The 19,651-nt window shown below is 42.0% G+C and overlaps 1 protein-coding gene across 1 annotated transcript in view; it reads left to right on the forward strand.

The window, feature by feature from the left end:
* The window catches only part of LOC143290762 (uncharacterized), a 120,732-nt gene that overhangs the window by 79,907 nt on the left and 21,174 nt on the right, over window positions 1-19,651 (forward strand). The window lies entirely within an intron of this gene.

Below are 19,651 nucleotides of genomic sequence, written 5' to 3' on the forward strand. Positions count from 1 at the left end.
TTTGGTGTGTTGTGGCGCTTGAACAGGTCTTCACAGACCTTGCACTTGCAGTGGCTGGTCACTCATATCCACTCCAGCCATGTTGGTGATGTAGTCTTGTACTGCAGCTGGCTTCTGTCTTTCAGGACGGTGTCGTGTTGTCACACTGACCATGGTAGTTGGCAGCATGACTGTTGTCAGCACATGAACTGGTGTTTTGTCCTGCCACTTCAGCACAGCAACATGCCCTGCAACCATACACACACAAATGATCATGCAGGTCTGACACTTTCTTCTTATTGTTGTTTAAATTATTTATGTGAATGGAAGCATAATGTGGTAAGTTTTTTTACATGTAGTCAAAGAAAACCACTCTAGATTTTTTTTGATTTTTTACAATATTACAAACAATAATGACAGTATCATCAGTATTAGTACTATTACTGTCATTTCTGCAGCACCTTGTTCTACAAATGAACAAGTAAAACAGAAAATAAGTAAACATATGCATGCAATCACACGCACACACACACACACACACACACACACACACACACACAGTTGTACACCTGAGCATGTGACATTGTTTTCATTCACACACACACACACACACACACACACACATACATACATATATATATATATATATATATAATACATACACACTCACCATTTTCAGTCCAATCACTGGTAAAAACACCAGCAAAGTCGTCCGTTTCCTCAGTGATTTCGTTGTCAGTGTTGGTCAGCTGGCACATGGTCAGGACTCGCTTTCCTCTCCACCATAAACACCCTCTTCAGCGGCCGAATCTATTTCTAGTTCATCGGGATATGGTTCAAAATCACTGTCCGATGAACCAACATTATCTTCTTCAACATCGGAGCCTTCAGTTTGGATCATTTCCAAAGTAGCTTCAACGCTGTGTTGCGTTTGACCTCTCCTACCGTGTCGAACACTTCGACGCAACGCCATCTTGTCAAACAACTTGCAGAGCTGCCCGAGGGTATGCTTCGTTGTCGTCTGCTAATGAGCGTGTCACTGCACACACGCTGTGTGTGTGAATGAATAGTTGGCCGGAGATAACTTAAGAATCAGTTCTGCTTTTGAGTTTCGTATCCGACACGTCACTCCAACAGCGCGACTTTTCAAAATCAAAATCCGCATATGCGGACATTGGCATCAAACGCTTTTTCCGACGACATCCGCATATGCGGACAAAGGCAGCGAGTGAGTTAATAAAAGTTGATTTCTTGAGTGCACATCTGTATACTGTAACGTACATACATTGACACTGCAGTGTAGTTTTAGATATATAAACATGTAAAAAATAAAACAATGCTCAGTGCATCTGGGGCACACATCTAAGTAAACTCCAGCCCAACTTCATGCTTGGGTCCAGCCTTTGGGCTAAATGTATATCAGTAAATTAGCCTTTCTGTGTGTCAGCTGGAAATTCTTCAGCTGTTGACCAATGGCTGATGCCATGATTTGTGTGTGTGTGTGAGAGAGAGACAGAGAGACAGAGATGCTTTGATATTTTATTGTCATTACCTGCAAAAGGTCTATTGACAATGATGATTCAGCAATTGAAGATCTGTCCAACTCTGATGCTATTTATTTCAGTGAAATTAAAAAGTTCTGTTCCTGGTGTGAGAAAAACTATCTGGATCTCAACGTATTGAAAACAAAAGAAATGTTAATAGATTTTCAGAAAGACCCCTTGCCTGTAGCTAACCTTGTTATTGATGGTCAAACAGTGGAGAGGGTCAATGAATATAGATATTTAGGCACCATCTTAGACAATAAGCTGACTTTTGACAGAAATGTTGATTCCATTCATAAGAAATGTCAGTCTAGAATTTTTTGTTTACAGAATCTTAGAAATGTTGGTATAAATTCAAATATTCTTCAAAGTTATTATCGATGTTGTATTGAGTCTGTGCTCACAGTTTCATTTATGTGCTGGTATGGAAGTTTGGGAGTGAGGAGTAAGCGTGTTTTGAACGATGTCATGAGTGTATGCAGTAAAATTGTGGGAGTGAAACAAGCTAGTATGCAAGAGCTGTATGAAAGTCAAGTGGTTAAAAAAAGCAGGCAGATAGCAACTGACAACACCCATATTTTAGCAAAGTATTATGAGCTGTTGCCATAGGACGACACTACAGAACTTTTAAGTTGAAATCCAGAGCTCTGAAGACTTTTATTCCCCATTCAATACACCTTTTAAATTCTTGAGAACTGTGTGTGTGTGTGCGCGCGCGCGCGCACTCTCATGTGAGACGTGTGAAAATCCATGCATGACAGGCTGTACCTTGTTCTAGTTGTGGTGTGTGTGTGTGTGTGTGTGTGAGTGAGTGAGTGTGTGTGTATGTGTGTGTGTGTGTTTACTGAGCTTAAAAACGTGACAATTGGTTATAATGAATGTGCAATATGTAGGAAGAATAATGTGCAATATGCAGGATGAATGTACAATGGAATATGTCTAATGCTAACGTCCATATTCTAAATATATTTCTGTTTAATAATTACGATGTAATAATTAATTGCAATGTTTTTAAAAGCGAATATGTGAAATGCTTTTATTTGAGAACATATGTTTATTACTCTTGTTTAATCAAGTAATCTGCGTGTGTGGGGTGGGTGGGTGGGTGGGAGGTACGGGTGTGTGCTGATTATCTGGTTGTGGTTTTCCGCAATTCATCTTTATTCTTATCTGTCTTTTATAATCAATGTGCAGTATAGTAGGCTATGTTTATAATTATATTCAAATAATGTTTCTTAATTCTTTCTGTTTTTACATTAAGAATACTAGTTATTACCTGCAGTGTGTGGATGTATGTATGAAACGATGTATGTGATATTTTTTACATTTGTACCTTCGTAATATTCGTAAAAGCTGTTTTTGACTTTTACAGTTATGGTGCCCATGTTGTTTACTTGTCTATGTTGTGATAATGCACCTGACCAAATTTCTCCAGTTGGAGATAATAAAGTTATTCTTATCTTATCTTATCTTATCTTATAAGGGTTATTTCTTATGTCGCCACAAGTAAAACACATTCTGCTTAATCCGAAACAAAACAAAACAATACAAACAAACAAAGAAAAACAGAACAACTTTAATCTAAGATACCACATCCTCATAGTTCATTAAAGAAAGGGAAGCAAAAAAACATCAAAAGAAAAAATAATGTAGAACTGGGCCATCCATTCTGTTATTGATATTGTTCGATGTCTACCTTATTATCTGACTTGCTGCCTGAACACAACATAATAGACTTTACACATAGTTATCCTCCTCATTTACTCTGGTATTGTTCTGAAATAGTAAGACTTTGTGGTTACTTTTAATATCTGTGGTTCTACAAGAAATTTAGCTATTGACAGTATTGTTAGATCATCACCAGACAATAAAGCAGCAACAATGTTTTCTCTCACTTTATTTTTTATTATATGAAACAATAAATGTTTTTCACCATCTATACTGATAGTGCACAAAGGACATGATGATTCTGTGGATGCCCCTGTCTGAAACCATATTTTATTTGCATTAAATCTAAGTGTCTTTAGCTGAAATCTTGCAAAATGTATTTTTTGCCACTTATCCATGATAACTGTCAGGAATTTTCCCATTTGAAATACACTTTTGAATGAAAACAACCAACTATATTTTTCTGTAATTTTCTGTATCAAAATGTCAATTCTGTTTAAAAGAACATATTAGTCTATTTTTTAATTCTGAAATAAAGTGCTGTTAATTTCCCACTTCCTGAGACATTATTATTATTATCTTTTTTTCTTTTCTTTTCTTTCTCAAGGCCTGACTAAGCGCGTTGGGTTACGCTGCTGGTCAGGCATCTGCATGGCAGATGTGGTGTAGCGTATATGGATTTGTCTTAACGCAGTGACGCCTCCTTGAGATATTGTTACTGATACTGATACTGAGACATCCACGTAATTCTAAAACTGTATTCAGACAGAATCTCTTTAACATTATAAGCCCAGTTTTCTTTTCTTTATTGAATTTTTAATGACATCATATCATGAGCCTGTTTGCACAGACATGATTGTGGAATCTTCAATAATTTCAACCAATATTTAATATTTTTTACAAAAGTTCTTATATACAGAGGATTTCTACATATAATACTGTGTTGGATGATTGAATCGGTACATTCCAAAAACATTTTATTTGTATGTGTATTTCTTTTTATCACAACAGATTTCTCTGTGTGAAATTCAGGCTGCTCTCCCCAGGGAGAGTGCGTCGCTACACTACTTACTTACTTACTTATTCCTCTTGATTCCGTGGGGAACATAGGGCCGCAACAACACTCCTCCAACGCACCCGGCTCTGGCTGGTCCTCTTCAGTTCGGCCCACGTCATTCCGGCCGCCCTTGTCTCTGCCTCAATGCTTCTCCGCCAGGTCTGCTTCGGACGGCCAACTTTCCTTTTCCCCTGTGGGTTCCAATCAAGAGCCTGTCTTGTGATGTTTGTTGCAGGCTTGCGTAGTGTATGGCCTATCCATCCCCATTTCCGTTTCTTGATTTCCGTCTCCAGTGGGGCCTGTTTTGTTATGTTCCAAAGTTCTTCATTGGAGACAACCTCTGGCCATCTGATGTTCAGGATGCTTCTTAGACATCTGTTGGTGAATGTCTGAAGCTTGTGGGTGCTGGTCTTTGTCACTCTCCACGTCTCTGAGCCATAGAGTAGAACCGACTTCACGTTGGTGTTAAAAATCCGGATCTTGTTGCGGATTGAGAGGGCTGTCGATCTCCAGATTGGTTGAAGGGTGTTGAAGGCGTGTCTTGCTTTGTTGATACGGCTCTTGATGTCTTCGTCCGTCCCCCCGTCTTTGCTGACAACACTGCCTAAGTAGACAAACTTGTCAACCTCCTTGATGTTCTCTTGGTGTAGTTGCACTGGATCTTGCTTCTTGTTGTTGACCCTCATGACCTCTGTTTTCCCAATGTTGATTTGGAGTCCAGTCTTCTCAGCTTCTTCTGCCACACGACATAGTTTCTCCTGCGCATCTTGCTGCCTGTGGGAGAGGAGACTTATGTCATCTGCGAAGTCTAGGTCCTCCAGCTGTTTAGTAAAAGTCCACTGGATGCCTGTCCTCCGATCTGCTGTAGACTGCCTCATGACCCAGTCAACCACCATCAGGAAAATGGTCGGTGAGAGCAAACAACCCTGACGGACGCCGGTTTGCACACTGAAAGGTTCCGTCAGTTTCCCATCGTGGATCACTTGACAGGTGGCGTCTTCGTACATCTGCTGGATGATGGTTACAAACTTTGGTGGAAATCCATAGTGGTACATCAGTCTCCAGATGACATCTCGGTCGACACTGTCAAAAGCTTTTTGAAAGTCGACGAAGACTGTGTACAGGGGGGTCTGCCACTCCAGGGACTGCTCGATGATGATGCGCATGGTTGCGATGTGATCCGTGCACGAGCGATCTTGTCGGAAGCCTGCTTGTTCGTCCCGAAGTGTCTTGTCCAAAGCGTTCTTCAGTGTCTCAAGGATGATTCTGCTCAGTACCTTGCCCGGAATAGACAACAGCATGATTCCCCGCCAGCTGTTGCAGGATGAAAGGTCCCCTTTCTTTGGCAGCTTTACAAGATGTCCTCTTTTCCAGTCTTTTGGCACTCGCTCCTGTTCCCAGATCTTGCAAAGGAGAGGGTGCAGCATCTCAGTTGAAGTCTGGATGTCGGCCTTCAGAGCTTCAGGCTACACTACAGCGCCACCCATTTTTTTGTATTTTTTCCTGTGTGCGGTTGTTGTTTTTTTCCCTATCGAAGTGGATTTTTCTGCAGAATTTTGCCAGGAACAACCCTTTTGTTGCCGTGGGTTCTTTTACATATGGTAAGTGCATGCTGCACACGGGACCTCAGTTTATCATCTCATCCAAATGGCTAGCATCAAGACCACCACTCAAGGTCTAGTGGAGGAGGAGAAAATATCGGCAGTTGAGCTGTGATTCGAACCAGTGCACTCAGATTTTCTCATTTCCTAGGCAGACGTGTTACCTCTAGGCCATCACTCCATTTATTGCATAGGTGTGCACTTTCTCCATTTGTGAGTTTACCTTTAGACTCCAAACTTCGGCTGCATATGTAAGTACAGGTTCAGTTTGTTTGGCAGTTTCCGTAACAGACAATAATCAATCAAGCTAAGCTTTTTAAAAAAATTTTTTTAATGATTTCATTATTGCAATAAAACCTTTCTTTGCTTTCCTACAAGATTCTTCCCACATACTGTTTAAACTTAATTTTGTTGAAAGTAACATTCTCAGATTCTTTAAAAGAATTAGTTACTGTAACATTCACATTTCCGTATAACCATTTTTCATGTACTGACAGATGCTTACCTATTATAAAAACCATAATTATAGTTCAATCAAATCAACTGTGAAGCCTAAGTGACCTGCTTCTTCTTTCAAAGCATTTAATTGGTTTTGTAAACACAAAAGGGTTCCTGACAAAAGAATAACATCATCTGCGAATAACTGTAAGAATATTTCGATAGCTCCTGGGTAACTGAATTCCATGTCTTTATTTTCTTGACAATTCCATTGCTAATTCATTTATGAAAAAAGAGAACATCTGTGGGTTCAAATTGCAACCTTGTTTTTATGCCATTTGGACAACTCAGTTGTCCTGAGTACACACCATTTGCACGCGCACATACAAGGAAATAAATACCTCTGAGAGCCATATACAATTAACCATTTACATCACTTCCAGGCAAAACATGCCACAGAGCATTGTGATTCGCGGAATTGAAGGCATTTTTGAAGTCTACAAATGCCACATAAAGTTCAGTTTTATTTAGCAAATATTTTTGCAAAATAGGATACAGTGTAAAGATATGGTCTACTGTACTATAACTACTTCTCAAGCCTTCTTGCTGTTCAATTATTTTTTCTTCCTTTTCAGCCCACTTACGAGTGTAAATTTTACTTAAAACACTGGTAAACACTACTCCCCTATGATTATCAGGATTGTTGACATCTCCTTATTTTGTGAATTTGATTTATTATGGATTTTGACCTTTCTAAAGGAAAAGTTCCATTTTCAAAAGATTGTTGAATGATTGAACAAGAAAGTCAGTGGTGGCTGAATTTGCATGCTTTAACATCTCTCTATTTTATCTGGTCCTGTACTCTTTCTTTAATCCACATATCTGATACAAGCAGTAACCTCTTCTTTAGATATGGGGTTATTAAATAATGGTTCAAATGTGTCATCTTTTCCTGCAGATCTGTTCAAACTGCTCAAATGGTCTTCTTCCAGTTAACAAAAAGATTGTAAAAATCTCTTTGTTTTCAGGTTCTTTTCCTGAAGATTTTAAACATGCCCTAGTCACTCAAGTCAATCAAATCAAACTGCACTCCAATAATACATGCAGGAATAGCAATAATTCAACTTTCTGTAATCGCTGCAGGAAATGTGTGGATGCTGTGAAAAGGTGGGAAAAGTGGGGCGGGGGCCGCGGGGCCGAGTGAAACAAAGAAGGCAGTGTCCCAGTTTGGCGCGCGGGGCCAGAAATACCGCGGCGAATGTGCCGGTCAGTACAGAGTGCGGTGGGAAAGTCTGGCATTAAAAAATTTTTGACCTAAGACGCTAGACGCTGCTCGGCTAACTAAAGAGCCGGATTTTGTGCTCGGCTGAGCAGCCGTGTTCAGACCTGCACGGATTCCTCTCCAGGAATGGATGAGGTTCATTATAAACTTTTAAAACATCTTCCCGAAAACTGTCTGGACACCCTGCTCAAAGTTTACAACCACATCTGGATCACAGCCTTTTTTCCATCCTCCTGGCGGAAAGCCCCCATTATCCCGGTGCCAAAACCGGGAAAAGACCCCTCGAACCCCTCCAACTACCGCCCAATAGCACTGACCAGCTGCAACTGCAAACTGATGGAGAAGATGGTCAGCGGTAGACTGATGTGGAAACTAGAGACCGACAGCCTTCTGGCGAAAGAACAGAGTGGTTTCCGCAAGCATCGATCTGCCGTTGACCATCTGGTTCGTTTGGAAACCACAGTAAGGAATGTCTTTGTCAACAAACAGCATGTGGTGGCCATATTTTTTTACTTAGAGAAAGCTTACGATACCACCTGGAAATTTGGGATCCTCTCAGACCTGCACAAGTTCGGCTTCCAAGGACACCTGCCCCAGTTTATCCACAACTTTTTGCAAGACAGACAATTCCAGGTGAGGGTCGGCACCACCCTGTCGGACATTCACGAGCAGGAGCTGGGTGTTCCACAAGGGAGCTCTCTTCAGCATCAAAATGAAAAACATCGTCCAGTCGGTTTGGAAGGGATCAGACAGCTGTTTGTGGACGATTTTGCCCTGTATGCAACTGGCAGCACGTATGCATCCAGCGACGGCTTCAGCTCTGCGTGGACAAAATTCAGTGTTGGGCAGAGGAGAATGGTTTCACCTTTTTGTCCTCTAAAACTGAGTGTATTCATTTTCATAACTTTCGCCAATTCTGTCTGGACCCTGAAATCCGTCTGGGAAAATCCACCATCTCGGCGGTCAAGGAAGCCAAATTTTTAGGGGTCATTTTTGTTCAGAAGCTTCCTCAGCCATATCAAACAGCTGAAAATATCTTGTCAAAAAGCCCTGAACATCATCCGAGTTGTGGCACACACAGACTGGGGTGCTGATAAGAGAACTCTCTTGCACCTCTACAGAGCCCTGGTCTGGTCCAAACTGGATTACGGATGTGTAGTATACGGCTTGGCCAGACTGTCTTACCTGAAACTGCTGGACCCTATACACCACCAAGGGGTCCGTCTCAGCTTAGGTGCATTCCGCACCACCCCTGTGCACAGCCTTGTATGCAGAGGCAGGGGAACTGCCTCTCTTCAACCACAGATTGAAGCTGACCCTAAACTATTACTTGAAACTGTTTTCTGAACCTATAAATCCTGCTTACGACGTTGTATTCAACAACCCCTTCAACAAGAAATTTAAAGACAACCCAAACTGCATCCTTCCTCTTGGACTCCGCATTCAGCCGCACATAGAAAATGCTGATCTGGATGTCGGTGGCATCTCAGACTTCTCCAAGTTCACCGACAGCCCACCATGGACCTTTAAAACACCTGAGGTCCGATTCGATCTGGCCTTATACCGTAAAGACTCCACCAGTTCACTGGCCTACAGAGCTTACTTTTCAGAACTCTGCCACAAATTCCCCACTTTCCAAGTCAGAGGACGGAGTCACTGCATCTGCGTTCTGTCCCACCTTTCCTGACCAGCCCTCAACAGAACACATCCTGTCTGACAGTTCAGTGTACACTGTGAAACTGACCGCACTGGTTCTGGCAGTAAAAATGGTTCTCTCTTCAAAACAAAAGAGATTCATGATCTTTTCCGACTCCTTGTCAGCCCTGGAGGCGATTGCCTGCAGGAATCTGACTCATCCTAAACTGCTGGAATTCTACGAAGCTTTTACTCTCATAATGAAGAAAGGATATGAAGTTGTGTTGGCCTGGGTTCCTGGACATGTTGGCATTCGTGGTAACGAAAAGGCAGACCAGCTGGCCAAGAACGCTGTAAAGAAAGAATTACCCAGATCCTCCGTACCATACACAGACATGAAGCAGAAGGTGAACACTTATGTTAAGGATCTTTGGCAAGAGGAGTGGAACACCCAGATGGACAACAAACTGTTCCAAATCTGTCCAGACCGAAAAGAGACCCTCCCATCGGGGGTGAAGAACAGAAAGGAGGAGTCTGTGCTGTGCAGACAGCGTGTGGGGCACACTTTTTTTTTTTTTTTACTTATTCTTACTTGTTGAAGGGGGAAGAGGCCCCTTGATGTATTCCCTGTGATGAGCCTCTCACCGTGAAACACGTGCTCCTTGACTGTTGGGATCTGCATGACGTTAGACACAGACATTACACGACGATTTCTCAGAAGACCTTGTTTTGTGATGTCCCTCCGTTGGCGCTGATGGACTTCTTTAAAGAAGTGAACATTTTTAATGAGATTTGAAGGTTTTAAACTATGGAAGGTTTTTTAAAATTTGAGTGGAAAGCTTTTAGTGGTGACTCGTTTTTATTGTTTGATGTGGGGTTTTTTTTACCCTTGTAGTAGGTATTAATGTGGCGATAGCCTTGAGATGGCCTTAGTGGTCGGCGAGGCTCTAAGCACCATAATTTGATTTGATTTGACTGTGTGGAACACCTCAAAGCATGGAACAGCACAGAGGGGCACTTTACCCTGTTTGCTCACGATTGTGGTGGCTTTTTTTTTGCGTTTTTCACCTCTTGACGCGATGCTCCTTGTGCTTTGTGTTTGGCGTAACACACCTTGCATTCTCTCTGTGGTTTCCTGGTCTGCTGCTCCTTGGTGGGTGGAATGTTACCAGGCCAGTGACTGCCTGCCTCAGTCTCCCCATGTCTGCTCCTGTGTCTGGCAGCTCTCCTCCTCAAGCGTGTAAAGTGTTTTGAATTTCTGTAACAGACAATGCTGTCATAAGAAAAAAAGAAGAAAAGCTTTTGCATGTATTGCACACAAAAAAAGGGCAAAAAACAAAAAACAAATACAAAATAAACATCAGTAATATTACAAAGCATATACACATGCATAATAATTCAGGAGTGACAATATAAATAACACACACACACAGACACGCCCACGCATAATACACTGACACACCCATTGCACAGACACACACCCACACAATTTAATAAGTGCACACACAGAAAATGATAATTATGTAGCTCGATTGGGGAATCGTGCTAAAATTAAGGCGCGATCGCAATCGATTCGCTGACACTCAGGGCCCTCTACTCCTGGCCCTCTAAACAACGCCAACCCGCCGCCTTCTCCACTTCCTCCGCTCCCTCCGGTCGACTCTAGACCTCCGCCACCTCCTACACCTCCTCTGGTGACTTCTAGAGGTTTGTGGTCACACACTCAGGTCAGTGTTACCTTTCATGTCATTTTTATCGATCCGCGAACTCACTCGACGCGATCCGCGTTTTCTCGGCCCTGCCAGTCGGCAGTGTACGAGTCGATCTCCTCTATCTCTTTACCATACCCACAGTTGCACCAATGGAATGGCCACAATCCCTTGGGGAAAAAAAAAAAAAAAAAAAAGGCAGCTTGTCTTGGATCCGCACGTTAGACTGGGCCCTATGTGCGATGCGTCCATGGTGGCGGCCGTGACATCGGATCACGCGACCCCCCACGCAGCATGCCTTGACCGTCTCGGATCCAATAGCGACCGAGGCGTGTAGGGATGCCCTCCCCTGGTGTAGGGAGGAAGGTGGACCACTAGGGGACACGCTTCCCCATACGCGTGCACCCCCCTCCTTGTCCGGATCACCCGATCCAAGGGAGGCAACCCCTGCTTCGGCACCCTTGCCGGTGACTGCCGCAGTTGTTTCCCTTGCACCGGCACTGCTCCTCGCCTTCAGTGCGAGTGTGTGCACGGTCCTACCAAGCTATGCGGTGATGACCCCATCTGCCACACCGCTGAGTGCTGCTGTTTCCCATCCACTAATGGTGTCTCAGCAAGCTACTCAACCAAACAATCAGCAACTCATCGCTAAACTTGCTGCAGCAATTATGCACCACTCTGCCTTCCGGTGCCGCGCCTTGCGCCCACAGAGCAGGTACGTGCACGCCCCATTGGAACTTCGGCAGTGTTGGATTCTTCTGCCCCATTGCCTAACTCTGCTGTTTCCCAGACTAATATTGGCACTTCCACGTTGGAGTACCTCTTATATCATATCATATATCAATATCAAGGCGTGCAAGCCTGACAAGGCCTTTTACCCGCTTGAAGTGGGGAAGAAAAAGAGAGTCCCCACGTATGTCTGTTGCATTTTTCAACATTGAGTGCGCAGTGCTTGAAAAATCAGAAAACATGTAAATGAGTTTTGTATTTAAAGTTTTCACAATGAATATCAAGATAATTCTTAAATGTATTAATAACTCGATCCTGCCTCTCGGTAGTGCTCGGGCCGATCTTGTCTGTCACTTTATCCGTCAACACACAACAACTGACAACTGAACGTCGGTCCTCTCGCAGGAGCTATTCGCGAGATTGGACCGCCGTTCAGCAACAGGGGGATGCACATCCCACGGCAAGCCGACGGACTTGTCACCCCCCTCGTCCACGACGCCCATAACACTGGATTACGGCGCCGTCATGCCACATGCCCCGACCGTCTCGCGTCCGATGGCGACCGATTTGGGTTGGGATGCCCACGGCACTAAGGGACATTATAATTATTCCCCTTGCGCTCGTTTTCACCTGTGTCGGTTACGGTGGCATCGAACCACGGACTCTCACACACAACATGACACTCCTCCCTGTTCAGCGAGGACACGTCGCACAAGGGGGATATGTGCTCTAAAGACACCTTCCTTTTCGACGATTTTCGGCGCCAAGGGAGGCAACTCCACATTTGTAACCTAGGCGCTCGAAACTGTGGTTAGTTTCGCCGACACAGCACATCACTCCTGCCCCCCGTGCTGTCCACCAACGATGTTTTCTTTCGGTTTCTCATTGGGTCCTCACACCCAGTCAGGGACTTTACACATCTTTGCATAGCAACTGCACTTTTCTTGCTGTTTCTCAGGCTATTGGCCACAGGAAATGCATCACAATATTTCCCCTTCTATCCATTTGATTTATTATCACAAGCAACAATCACGAAATATATATATACATATTTAAAAAAAAAAAAAATCTATATATATGTATATATATATATATACATATATATATACACACACACATATATACATATATATGAGATATCATATATTGCTACATTCATACACATTTCTGCTTTCACTTATAGATGCGTACTTATCCATCGGTATACACATGTGTATGTGCTTATGGGATAGGTTCAGACGACTTTCGTATTAACATGTACAATTATATTTCTATCTCTATTCATTGACATCTATTCATTGAGATTCCCTACATAGCAATATAGGCACACTTGCATTTGCGGCCTTCTGTTCACAATGCCCAGAACTCTCTGCCTCTACGTACTGGCACTTTATTCATATGCGTATGTACATCTCATATGTAGGTGCATGGACAGATTCCTTTCCATTGATGATTATGCACACTTACCCACTTACTTGGGTATATCAGGAGAGTGACCTGCCCATGGATAACGTCAAGCAGCAGGAACAAACAGCTCTGCCATAAAATAATATCTTTTAACTGTTATTGTTTTCTTTTTAATATCATCATTCATCTGTGTTTTGGTGACGTGAAATCGGAGTTTTTTGTGCGGTGGATTCGGTAGGAGAGTGCTACAAGGTCCATTTGTGCGTCGACCTGTGTTCGTGGCTGTACTTCAGCCATTGTACCGGCGGCCTCTTTAGGAGCGGTGCTCTTCTACCAGAATATTACACGCCACGATTAACACGAAGCCGAAATCAGTATTTACTTTGTTCTTTGTGTGTTAACCCCTTTTTTTTTTCTTTTTTTTTCCCAAACCCTTTTGGGTTTGTTATAGAATTTTTTTATTTTTTTTTAAACCTGAATATGACGTCTTGCAGTGACGTAACTGGATGAGGCGACGTCGTCTATACAGTTTGCGTCATTATTATGATGGAATTTAAATGGGGAAAGAATGAACAACATCTGACAGTAACCACTCCAAAACAAGTACATCTCAAGTATCAACAATCATCCTTTTCACCTGATCAGTTAAACACAGAAGAACGGTTTCTTGTTTTATTAAAAGATTCGGGAAATGACTCTCTCCAGTTGCGACATTTATATCCACATTACCATAAAAAAGCCATCCAGTCTGTAGTTGGAGAGGTGGAATCTGTAACAAAACTGAGAAATAATAGTTTTTACGTCCAGTGTAAAAACGAGAGACAGCGTAAGAAGTTGTTACAGACGCAAAGCATCGCAGGCATTTCTGTCTTAGCTTCAAAACCTGACCCGAAAACAGTGGGAATAGTTTTCCGAGAAGTTGACACCAGCTTTCTTTCCACTATACCTATTGTGAGCGACAGTCGGAAAATCCATTTGAAAAACGGGAGACCAGCGACAGTGATAACATTCAAACTTCATGACCTTCCAGAAAAACTAAGCTTTGAAAATGTCCATTTAAAAATATATCCATATTGTTCTCCAGTCGTAAGATGTACTTTTTGTCAATTGTTACATCACACTAAAAAATATTGTTCCAGCAGTACTCATCGATGCAGCAGATGTGGACAGTCGTCTCATTCTCGAGACAAATGTACTGCTGAAAGGTTTTGTTGGAACTGCAAGGGAGACCATTCAGCTGCTTTCCATGGATGTCCGGCCAAAATCGTCGCAAGAGAAGCGAATAAACTGAAATCTAAAACTTACATTTCATTTCAAGAAGCACTTCGACAGGCAAGGTTGAATACGAATCAAAATGTGTGCGAAAAAAAGAAATCATATGCAGAAGTTGTTAAAGCTTATCATAAACTGTGTTCCAAGTCTACACAGACAGATGTACATTATGACAGTGTGTCAACACAGACTGAGGTCTTTGATGGAAAATTAATGTTGAAAAATGTATATGATAATTACACGGTATCATCAGAACGTAAAACTTCCGGTCTACATGACGTCCATTTGTCATCTGCAACAAAACCTGATCTTCACAACAACCACCTGCCATCATCATCTGAGGAGACATTACCTATTCTACATGACGACCACCCGACATTGTCACCTAAGGAGACATCATCTGGTTTGCAAGACGGTCATCTGACATTGTCATCGGAGGAGACATCACTTGATCTACATGAATATTTTCTGAAATCGTCATCAGAGGAGCCATCACCTGTTCTCCACAATGACCATGACATCATCTGAAAATGCTTCACGTGTTCTACACGATGACCACCTGACGTCGTCATCTGTAAAGACATCATCGGGTATACATGAAAGCCTTCCAACAGCATCACCTCAGCAGACATTACATAATCTACATGACGACCACCTGACGGCGCCAACTGGGGAGACAACTCCTGATACACATGACCACCACCTGCCGTCATCATCAGAACAGTCATCACTTAGTCCACATGAATACATAACATCACGATCTAAGCAGTCATCACCTAGTCTGTATGACGACCACCAGACGTCGCCATCTGGGGAGACAACACCCATGCTCCCTTCTGGGATAGTGATTGTCAAATAATATCTCATCCTGACTTTGTTGAAAATATTGTTGATTCATCGTTGCATTTACTTAACGATGGGAGGATTACACGTATCCCAGATGTGGCTCATCATAGAGCATCGGCACTTGACCTAACCTTCATATCACCATCTCTAGCTTTAACAGTACAGTGGGATACTGGGGATGATCCACTAGGCAGTGATCATGTGCCAATCACACTGTCTTTTAAGGATTGTAATATATCTAAATACAGCGGAGAAGACGAAATCCCAAAATTCAATTACAAATATGCAAACTGGGAAACATTTCAAAACTATCTTACGAACATTTCTGAAAGTGAAATTTTTTGTGAAGATTTAAATGTTTTTTATAACAACTTTCAAAAATTAATTATTGGAGCTGCTGAAATAGCAATTCCCAAAAAAGGTTCAAAGAGGAGTGACATTTTTTCTGGAAATGTTTGGTGGAATGATGCATGTGCGGAGGCTGTAAATACAAAGAAACTAGCATACCTAACATGGTTGAAACTCAGAAAAGTACGTGATGAAGATGTAAAAGAAGCCGCTCATAAAGAAATGTGTTACACAAAAATCAAGGCGAATAGAATCATAGCCCGAGAAAAAAGACAATACTGGTCACAATTCTGTTTGAATGAAGTATCTGAAGTATCTGACCATAAGGATATGAAGAAAGTGTGGGCCAAAATGAAAGAAATGAAATCAGGCATTGTTCTCCAAGACTATCCTATTAAAACAAAAGATAAAGAGTTTCTGTCCCCTCAAGAGAAGGCTGAAGAATTTGTTTGTATGTATTCTAAAACAGGCAGTGTAGATAGTTTGTCAACTAAACAAAAGACTTTAAGAGAGGAAGAAGAAATCAGTGACAAATATAGAGATCCTACCCCACAAAATGATAATACAATCAATTCGGCAATAACTTTACATGAGGTAAAGAACGCTATTCATTTGTTGAGTAACAAAAATGTGTCAGTTGGTAAGGATGTAGTATCTTACACCATGTTAAACCATTTGCCAGAAAACTGGTTGATTATATTACATACATTATTTCAAAAGTGCTGGGAATGTGGACAAATCCCTGAGGTATGGAAAACTTCCATTGTAACTCCTGTATTAAAACAGAGTAAACCTCGAACAGAAGCTTCGAGTTATAGACCTATTTCGGTTACCTCCCACGTTGGGAAAGTCATGGAGAAAATTGTAAATATTAGAATGGTGTATTACTGTGACAAAAATAACATAATTCCGTCAGCTCAAACTGGATTCCGGAAAGGAAGATCTACAATTGATCATCTGACCCGTCTCACTACCCAAATTAAAAAACAGTTTTCTAAGCGAAAAAGTATCCTTGCGTCCTTCTTCGATCTTACTAAAGCTTATGACCGAGTGTGGCATAGCAGACTGTTATTTAAGCTGAAACAAATTGGTCTGTCGGGTCATGTTTATGACTATGTTAAATCCTTTTTAAGTGGGAGATATATAGTGGCAAAAGTGGGAGTAACTTTATCAACCTCTAGGCCTATAAACATGGGAATCCCGCAGGGTTCCATTATTTCTCCATTGTTGTTCAACATTATGCTTTATGATTTACATACATGTTTTTCATCATCTACCAAGCTGGCTCAATATGCTGATGATATTGCTATATGGATTCAGACATCCTTGAGGAAAAGGACAAGCCTACATTACATAAATTATGTACAGAAACATTTTCAGGGTGAACTCGATAGACTGAGTAGCTATATGCAATCTAATGGTTTTGAGTTTTCTGTAGAAAAAACACATTTGATCCTCTTTAATAATGGTTATAATCCCAGCAAACTACCACGTTTTTTTTTAGGAGGACGTGAAATATTTTTCAAGTCGGAAATCAAATTTCTTGGGATCCTATTTACTTCAAAACTAAACTGGAAGAAACACATTGATTCAATGGTGACTAAAGCAGTTAAAAGTTTAAATTTCTTAAAAATTGTAAGTCACTCTCCTTGGGGACAAGACTCCAAAATTCTTTTACATTTAGCGACATCTCTCGTAAGATCAAGATTGACCTACGGTCAAGAAATTTTCTTTTCTGCCCCGCCGACGTTCCTAAAGAAGCTGCGAATAATTGACAGTAAAGCTGTGAAACTGGCTTTAGGGGTACCTGTGCATACTAAGACCTCAGAAGCCTATAAGCTTGCGGGTATTCTACCACTAGATGAAATCAGAAAATTAAGTTCTGCTAAATATATTGTGAGATGTACAGCAGTGGATGATTTTGAGGAATTAAATATTAGGTCTGATATTGATTTTCCAAAAAATGCACAAAATAATTCAAATCTACAAACCATTCGCACATATGTTTCAGATATTTTAAATTCTTCAGACATTGATTTGCATGATATGGCACCTCGTGTTCTGGTGCCACCTGTCCCTCCCTGGGAGTTAACAGACCAATTCTGAGCTTAGCTCTCAGACTATTATCAAATTCATTACGGACCAAGTATTGTTCTAATGTCAAGTGTATATGCTTTAATAACCTGACAATTGAGCATATAATTTTTCACTGTAGCTTGATGAAGCCTTTTGTACACGAAAGTGTGTCTTCACAAGTGACTGAGAACGTTGATGTTTTTGACTTTTTGCATTCATTATCAGTTGTTTCGCTTGTCAGTTTAACGACTTCTCTTTTACGAAGTCCTTTAAGTAATTTCCTGTAACTGTATTTAGAGGGTTTTTTTTGTTTGTTTGTTTGTTTGTTTGTTTTGTTTTTCTTTCAAATTTCACCCACATTTTTACCCTCATTTGCCCAGTTTCCCCAAACCCTCCTTTCATCCACATCTCCCACCCCTTCTAACCGATAATACTCAGATGTATTCATAAATACTTTTACAAAATGTCTTCAATCACCGATATGTGTGACGGGACATTAAACAAAAATTCCTTCCTTCCTTCCTTGGGTATATCTGTGCACGCTACACGTATGCTTATACAGCCGCTTATTTCTTGTGTCTCGATCTCTTGTCATTGGCATACTTCTGACATCATCACTTGAGCTGATGGAAGTTTTTATTCCCTTGGCACATATATGTATTCATTTTCATAAATTCATCCCTACCTTGCTTTTGGAGGACGACTGCACTCACAAAAATAAAATAAAATAATAATAGCCTCATTCACGCCTGAATGTATGCTCCTTCACATTTCAGTAGTGGCTGGTCCTTAGGGATCCACACACACCCCCTTCACACCCACAGGGCTAAGAATGCCTCTCTTGGTGCAAGGACGGACAAGGCAACCCAACTCATTTGCCTGCAACAATCACCCATAAGGCTGGAGATGCACAAGGAAGGATGAGGCAGTCCAACTTAGAGGTGCCACTCTGGACACACATGCCTTTCATTCCTTCCAAGTTTGTAAGGCATCCCTTCTTTCTCCCCTTGCCTACAACAACCCTTGGTTTGCACCACTGTGATTGTGACAAAAGCTCCACACAGGCCCTACATCCTAGCCAGCCTTCCCATGAAGAGGTGTCTATCTTGCCTTACAAGTTTTAGCGGACCCAAAAACTGCCCACTGGGCAGGAGACAATCACCCTCAGTCCATCTCTTCTACTCCTCTCTAGTAGCAGAAGGCCTGGGTCATAATTGTTTTCCTCTGCATTTGGGAGAAAGGCATATTGACGAGGACAGATGCGTCCCACAAAGCACAACGAACCGTCCATTAGCCACAGGGGTGTACCTTTCTGCCCACTCATACCAGCACGGCAGATGCCGCATTCAAGCACATCAGTTCACCCCATCACCTTGCTTGAACACAAATCCAGCATCAACGTCTCAAACAATTGGCGTTTGAAAGCACTTTCTGCACTTAGTCTTCCCTGCCCGATCCTTTCGGCCTCTACACACAACCACTGCTGTGGTTACAGATGGCCATTCCTCCTCAAGCACTGTCTTTCCAATGAGACACTTCCAGAGGTTTCTTGCCTAGGCAGGCTATCCCATCATGGAGCCCCAGCCTTCGGTCAAGGGCCTGTCAGAGGATGACTTTGTTGTCACTTCGGAAGCAAGCACCATGTCTTTCTGACACACGGTTGCACCACAAGACCCTGTCAACTCTTTCCGGCTTCCTTACATTGCAACATAATCTGCATGGTGAACACCTTCGTCCTTGAAGCACACAGCAGCTGTTTCCTGATTTACCCATGCTGATTGGTGTCCTCCTAGGAACAGTATATGATAATCAGCCGTGTACGACAGTCTCCATCAGAACAGCAGAGGAGGCATCTGCTGTCCAGTCTATTCGGGCTGGAATTCAATTATACAATTTATAGTAGAGAGTGTTTTGCCCAAGTTGCATCCCCGGTCCCCCAATCAAGAGGGCCTTAGGACTCATCATTGGGACGGTTCCCAAAGGCTACTTAGGCCTAAGGCTACAGCACTAAGTCCCAGTGCAATTTGACTTCTAGTCTGAGAGACATAGTCATTCATGAA

This window comes from Babylonia areolata, chromosome 16, assembly GCF_041734735.1.
Source record: "Babylonia areolata isolate BAREFJ2019XMU chromosome 16, ASM4173473v1, whole genome shotgun sequence".
NCBI classification, from domain to species: Eukaryota; Metazoa; Mollusca; class Gastropoda; order Neogastropoda; family Buccinidae; genus Babylonia; species Babylonia areolata.